Raw genomic sequence first — 8,050 nt, forward strand, 5'->3', positions numbered from 1 at the left:
CTATTGAATACTGAAAACGAACTGAGGGTTGAAGGGGAAGGGGGAGGGAGGAAAAGAGGGGGTGGTGATGAAGGAGGGCGCTTGTGGGGAAGAGCACTGGGTGTTGTATGGAAACCAATTTGACAATAAACTATTTAAAAAAAAGGAATCAGGCCAAACTTTAATAAATTTTATTAAGTATGTAGAGACTAACATGACAGCTCTGTATCCCATGGAGCCAAGTCACACCTTCCAATTCTCTCTGAAGAGTATGGAGGTGGCTGAAGGCAGGTCAGGAAAGCCAAGAGATGATGTCAGTGTGACCAGGCCTTTACCTAGTGCAAGACAGCATCCAAAATATATGGGTAGGGAAGCAAGGTGGAGAGAGGTCGTTGAAGGAAGAAAGCCAGGTGTGGAGAAGGACAACAAAAGCACTCCCAAGTAAACCCAAAGCATCTGGGCTCTGAAACAGAGAGATTGCCTGTGGTTCAGAAGATTTGCCAGTATTCAGATCCCAAGCTTCAGGGCAAAGTCCTGTTGAACCCTCCAAACATTTGAAGTCAGTAGTGGACCAGTGGCAGCTAAAGACACAGTGAATGCAATGAAGCCCAGACTCGACTCGACTCAACCACAACTTAAGTTGACTCAGCTTCCCGCTTTACTGAGTAATTGTTATGTACTTCAGTCTCTACTGTTCTTTTACACAATATCTGAAGTATAATTAAAAATTACAAAACATTTGATAAAGCAGAAATATGTGACCTATAATCAAAATGGAAATGTTGTTGAAGCGAAACCAAAGACATTCCATATGTTGCAGTGTCCAAACAAGACCTTTAAAATAATAATTTAAAATATTTTAATGGATCCAGGGCAAGAGGTGAGTGACATATGTGAACAGATGGCAAATTTCAATATTGAAGCACAAAAAAGAACCACATGGTTATTCTAAAACTGAAAACTACTGAGTCAGAAATAAAGAATTTACTAAATGGGCTTAAGATCAGACTGCATGTTATGAAGAAATAGTCAGTGAACTTGAAGACAAGTCAATAGAAATCATCCAATTAAGCAGAAAAAGAAAACCACAACAAATTGAACAGATCACCTGAGCCTGTAGGGACAGTATTAATATGATCTAATGTATACATAATTAGAGTCCCAGAGAAAGGGAGTAAAATGCAGCCGAAGAAATATTTGGAAAGATGTAGTCAAGAATATTCCAGAATTGGTCAAGGATATCCACATGTCCAAGAAGTTTAACAATCTCCAATCAGCATGAATAATTTTTTTAAAAAAACCCACCCATACCTAGTTATACCGTAAATAAACTGTTGAAAACCAAAGATACAGAGAAATTTTCAAAAGCCACCAACTAAAAAATACATAACACATTAATAACAATTAAGATAATGAGTGACTTCTCATAAAAGACATGGCAGACAGAAGACAATGGAATGGTATATTTAAATTGTTAAAAATAAAAAACATCAGGGGTGTCTGCCTGGGTGGCTCAGTTGGTTAAGTGGCTGACTTCGGCTCAGGTCACGATCTCACGGTTCATGGGTTTGAGCCCCGCATCAGGTTCTGTGCTGACAGCTCAGAGCCTGGAACCTGTTTCAGATTCTGTGTCTCCCTTTCTCTCTGTTCTTCCCTTGTTCACACTCTGTCTTTCTCTGTCTCAAAAATAAATAAACATTTAAATTACAAAAACAAAAATAAAAAAGTTAAAACATCAAGCCATCAGTCTAAAATTTTATGCCATTGAAAGTGTTCTTCAAAAGCAAAAACGCACCAGAAACATTTTCAGATGACAAAGTTGAGCAGAGTTTTCCCCTCAGGCATGTACCACAAGAGATGCTGAAAGAAAAATTTCAGACTGAAGGAAATCATTCTACATGGAAGCCTCTATCTGTGGGAAGAAATGAAGAGCACCAAAATGTGTAAACCTGAGGTTAATTATAAATCACTTTCATGTTTTGTGAACAATAATCTTAAGATTTCTGTAGAAGACTATTGATTAAAGTAAAAATTATAACAATGCATTGTGGTTTTATGCCTTACATAAAAATATAATATGTGAACAGTAAGAGGGCATTGCAGCAGGTAGCAAGATTTAAAAAAATTTTTTTCAGAGTTGATTTATTTTTGAGACAGAGAGAGAGAGAGAGAGAGAGAGAGACAGAGCATGAGTGGGGCAGGGGTAGAGGGAGTGAGAGACACAGAATCCGAAGCAGCTCCAGGCTTTGAGCTGTCAGCACAGAGCCGGACGTGGGACTGAACCCACGAACTGTGAGATCATGACCTGAGCTGAAGTTGGACACTCAACCAACTGAGTGACCCAAGCGCCCCAGATAGCAAGACTTTTATATTGCTTATAAAGCAGCAGAAAATGATTTCAAGGTAAAATATGTTAAGTTGGAGATGCATATCATAGAGTAGCCACTAAAAACTAACGCAAAGAGGGATTACTTAATTTATTTAAAAAAATTTTTTAATGTTTATTTTTGAGAGAGACAGAATGTGAGTGGGGGAGGGGCAGAGAGAGAGGGAGACATAGAATCTGAAGCAGGCTTCAGGCTCTGAGCTGTCAGCACAGAGCCTGATGCGAGGCTTGAACTCTCAAACCATGAGATCAGGACCTGAGCCAAAGTTGGATGCTTAACAAATGAGCCACTCAGGCACTCTAAAAGAGGCATAGTCAAAATGGATTAAAGCAAGGTATGACTGTGTGCTATTTATAAGACAAACAACTTAAAGTCATGAATAAGTTGAGAAGGATAAAAACCATCCCAGTGCAAACACCAAGCATCAGAAAATTGGTGTGGCTGGAGATTATCAGACAAATCTGAGTTTAAAATGAGGAGTATTAGCAGTACCTTATTGCACTGATATTTTATCATACTGATAAAAAGATGAATTTGTCAAGAACACCCAACAGCCTTACATTTGTATGTAACTAATAACTGGACTTAAAAACACATAAAGCAAAAATCAACAGAACTAAGGAGGGAATAAGAAAATATGCAGTTATAGCTAAGGATGTTAATGCTCCTTGATTAATTAACAAAACAAATAGGAAAAATAAGTAATAGTCTTATAGGGTTTGAAAAATACTACATTCACAATCAACATATAGTTGATATTTACACATCACAGCAACACTGAACAATTGAAGAATGCATGTGCTTTTCAGATATACATGAATATTCATCAAGATTGTCCAGGTGCTTGATTTTTTAAAAAATGCCTAAAAGATTAAAGAAATGAAATCTCACAGAGTATGTTCTGTAAACATTACATAATCAGAGTACAAATCAATAACGAGATTCTAGAAAATCTGCAAATATTTGGAATTTAAGCAGTGTGCTTCTAAATATCCCACTGGTCCAAGAGAAGAATCACAAAAGTAGTTAGAAAATATTTAAAATTGAATGTAAAACACGATAGATCAAAGGTTGTGAATGAAGCTAATGAAGTATTTTCAGGAAAATTTATAGCTTTAAATGTTCATAATAGAAAAGAAGAAAGACGTAAAATCCATTTCAAGATGCTAGGAAGAAGGTGAAGTAAACCTCAGATTACAAGGATGGAAATACTAAAAAGCAGAAATCCATAATATATAAAATGGAAAAACAGTAGGTGAAACCAATAAGAATAGCCAACAAAAAAGAAGTTGGTCTTTTGAAAGCTTAATAAAACTGATAAGCCCCAGCAAAACTGTTAAATTTAAAACAAGATAGAGAAACAAATTGTCAGTATCAGGAATTAAAGAGGCATCATCACTACAGGTCCTATGGACACTGAAAAGATGATAAGGTAATGAAATAAAAATTGTATACCAACAAATTTGACAACTTTCAGTAAAACGGCGAAATTCCTTGAAAAACACAATCTGTTAAAGAAGACGTGGAAAATCTGAATAGTTTTATATCAATTGTAGAAATTTAATTTGAAAAATAAACCCTTCTCACAAAGAAAACAGATTTCTAGAGAGAATTTTGTTGGTGAAATCTCTCAAACTTTTAAGGCAGAAATAATGCCAACACTTTCCAAATCACTTCACGAAGTTCGTGAATCCCTGATACCAAATTCTGAAAAGGTTTTTTTTTCAAGAAAAAAAAATTAAAAATCACTACCCTTCATTAATTTAGGTGCAAAAATCCCTAGAAAATATTATCAAGTTCAGGGTGCCTGGGTGGCTCAGTCAGTTAGGTTTCAGACTTGATTTTGGCCTGGATCGTGATCTCTTGGTTGTGAGATGGAGCCCTCTGTTGGGCTCCGGGCTGAAGAGCGGAGGAGCCTGCTTGGGAAACTCTCTCTCCCTCTCCCTCTCTGCCCCTCCCTGTTTGCACTTTCTCTCTATCAAAACCTATTTTTTTCCAATTAAAGAAAATATCAACTTCAATTCAGCAACGCTTAAAAAGAATAATATATTGATGATCAAATCGGTTTATTCCAAGAATGCAAGACTGATTTCACATTTAAACATCAACTCATGCACTTAATCATATGACAGAATAAGAAAGGAAACAGCCTATTTGGTCATCTTAATAGATGCAGGAAAAGCATTTGACAAATATAACCCTAATTCATAATAAAAAATATGCCACTATACTAAAATTAGAATACATAACAAGCATTTTCAACTTAATAATGGGCTTCTATGATTTATAACCTTCCTATATAGATTCTATACTTATATTGATAGCCACCTATACCTGAAAGTTACATCATAGTTCATGATGACCCCTGAGATTGGAAAGAAGGCAAAGAAGTCTATTTTTACCACTTCTATTTAGCCTTGTACAGAAGCCTGGCCTGTATAATAAGGCAAGAAAATAAATAAAAGCTATAAAAATTGGAAAGAAAACAGAAAATTGTTATTTACAGGTAATAGGATTGCCCACTTAGAAAATTCTTAGAATTAGCCGCTGAATTTAGCCAGGTCGCAGATATAGGGTGGATACACAAAATTCCAGTGTATTCTATGTACCAGCAATGAACAGAGAATAACATTCGAAAAAGAAGGTTTAAAACAGCAGGGGGAGGGGAATCAAATACCTAGGAATAAATTTAAGAAAGGCTGTATAAGACCTCTCTACTGAAAACCCAACCCCTTTCTAAGAGAAATTTAAATAAAAAAAAAATTTTTTTATTATTTTTGAGAGACAGAGAGAGTCAGCATAAGCAGGGGAGGGTCAGAGAGAGAGGGAGATACAGAATCTGAAGCAGGCTCCAGGCTCTGAGTTAGCTGTCAGCACAGAGCCCGACACGGGGCTCGAACACATGAACTGTGAGATCATGACCTGAGCTGAAGCCGGATGCTTAACCGACTGAGCCACCCAGGCGCCCCTCTAAGAGAAATTTAAAAAGATCCACTGAAGTGGAAAGTGATAGCCCGCTTCCAGATTAGAATAGTCAACATTTTTAAGATGGCCATTCTCCCCACATTGATCTATGCATTGAGTACAACTCCAGTCAAATTCCCAACAGGTTTCTTAATAGAAATTGATGAGCTGTTTCTAAAATTTACATGAAAATAGGTTTCAGAAGAGCCATGGCAGTCTTAAAACAACAGCAAAGTTTTACTCAGGAAACATAAAAACATAAACATGAATGTTCCAAGTAGCCTATTTTCAGTAGCCAACAACCAAAAACAATTCAAATGCCTATCAACAGGAGAGTAGATAATCAAATTAGATAGTGACATCCGTGTGATGGGATACAACTCCTTTGTAACAGAAACGAACTACATACCGGTACACAGAATGACAGGGATAAATCTCACAGACATGTGAGCAAATGAGGCCAGACAACCCACTGAGGGATGGTGTTTATACGGTCTTCAAGAGCAGGCGGAGCAAATCCATGGTGATAGAGACCAGAAAAGCAGTTGCCGTGGGCTGAGGGTAGTAGGGCTGACCGGGAAGGAACATCAAGGAAATTTCTGAGGTGACAAAATGTTCCCTGTTTTGATGAGGGTGGTGGTAACAAGAGTGTGTACAATTTTCAAACCCCGTCAAGTTGTTCATTTCACTTTATGTAGCATAAGCATCATGATCAGGGAGAGAGGGGAGGGGAAAGAGGAAAGGACCTTAAGAGAAGTTCCAATCAAATGCAACATGTGGACCTTGTCTGGAACCTGATTCACACCCACCAGCTATAAGAGCCTGTTTTGGGGGCGCCTGGGTGGCTCAGTCTGCTGAGCGACTGACTTCGGCTCAGGTCATGATCTTGCGGTTCCCAGGTTCTGGCACCGCATGGGGCTCTATGCTGACAGCTAGCTCAGAGCCTGGAGCCTGCTTCGGATTTTGTGTCTTCCTCTCTCTCTGTCCCTATCCCGTTTGTGGTCTGTCTCTCTCTGTCTCTCAATAATAAATAAATGTAAAAAAAAAAATGTAAAAAAAAAAAAAGCCCATTTTGGAGACAGTCAAGAAGAGTGGGTCATGAGCTGGGTAAGAGAAGGATTAAATCATTGCTGGGTATGAAAATGGGATTGTTATTTGCTAGAAATACGTATGGGTGTATCTAAGGGCAAAGGATATGATGTCTGAGCTCTGCTTCAGCAAAGGAGTGGATGGATATTATGGAAAGTGAGATGGTAAAATGTCAGTAGTTGTTGAAGCCAAATGAAAGGGTATGAGGGGTACCTTATTCCATGCACCCTACCTTTGCATCTCTTTCCGATTTTCCACCATAACGTTAAAATACAACATTAAAAAAATAGTTTATTGTCAAATTGATTTCCAAAATACAACATTTAAATGAAAGAAATTAACCACAGGTTGGGTCACGTAGCATTTCTGTTCAAAATCTTCCAGCCGCTTTTCATCCAGAATCTTCCCCATGTACATAGAAATCTATTAACAGGTCATAAAATCAATCCGGTGGGTCATGATCAGCATTCTGATTGTATGAAATAGAACAAAATGGAACAGAAGAGCAAAGAAGAAGAAAAAAATACCAGAGAGCGTACTATGTATAGTAAAGAGAAGAATTGATTCCCGAAACCTTCTGTTTGAGCGTATGCTGTGTGTGTGTGTGTGCGTGCGTGCGTGTGCGCACATGTACATGCATATGCGGGGATCCCCCCCCACCAGCAGATTGCTATGAAAAAAGTTTAAAACACAGAACCCTATGTGACATCCCCTCACCTCGTGTCTCTCTACCTTACTCCCCTCCCCGCACTTCCCTCCCCCCATATCAATCTTGTTGTGCATCTATTAAGTCACGCTCTGGCCTAGATGCCCCCCACAATTCCCCCCTAAGCTGCCTTTCTCATCTTCAAGTATCTGCTCAAGTGGTATCTTATCAGAGAAATTCCCCTCGATCATCTTATGCAATGTCACTCTCTAGTCTCCTGTCATTTTATCATTGAGTTCAAAACATTCACTACCACTTGGCACACCTATATCTATGGGCTTAGTTGTTAACTGACTCTCTCCCCCACCGCTGTCCCCATCCCAGAATGGCAGCCCCACGAGGTGACCTGTGTTGTGCACTGAGGTACGCCAGTGCTATATTGCTTGGCATACAGTAGGCACTCAGTAAAACTTGACCAAGTGAAAAAAATTATTGAGGACCTCCTTGGTGCCTAGGACTGTGTTTCAGAACTAGAGATTCAACAGTAACGAGGGCGGATGTGGTCCAGACCTTTGTGGAGCTGAGCCTGCAGGGAAGACCAACAGATAGCCGTGCAACGGTACGTGTCATTAGTGCAAAGCATAGCCACGTCCTCAAAACCAGAATGAGGTCCTGTGAAAGCTTAAAACTGAGGGACATAACTCTGAGCGCACGCACGTGCACATGTGTGTGTGTGTGTGTGCGCAGCAGGTGGCATGGGGAAGGATGCCCTCAGAGCTTCTCTGAGAACAATATGAAAATGGAGACCTAGAAATCAATAGATTAAAAGTGGGTAGGGGCGCCTGGGTGGCTCAGTTGGTTAAGTGGCCGACTTCGGCTCAGGTCAAGATCTCAGGGTCTGTGAGTTTGAGCCCCACGTTGGGTTCTATACTGATACTCAGAGCCTGGAGATTGCTTCATATTCTGTGTCTCCTTCTCTCTCTGT

The 8,050-nt window shown here is 39.2% G+C and overlaps 1 long non-coding RNA gene across 1 annotated transcript in view; it reads left to right on the forward strand.

Moving 5' to 3' along the window:
* Window positions 1–1,952, forward strand: part of LOC115281736 — a 5,412-nt gene extending 3,460 nt beyond the window's left edge. The window contains exon 3 of the long non-coding RNA XR_003904388.1: window positions 1,821–1,952. This is a non-coding gene — a long non-coding RNA (uncharacterized LOC115281736). The remainder of the gene's footprint in view (window positions 1–1,820) is intronic.
* The last annotated feature ends 6,098 nt before the right edge of the window (window positions 1,953–8,050 follow it).

This window comes from Suricata suricatta, chromosome 17 (assembly GCF_006229205.1).
Source record: "Suricata suricatta isolate VVHF042 chromosome 17, meerkat_22Aug2017_6uvM2_HiC, whole genome shotgun sequence".
Taxonomy (NCBI): Eukaryota; Metazoa; Chordata; class Mammalia; order Carnivora; family Herpestidae; genus Suricata; species Suricata suricatta.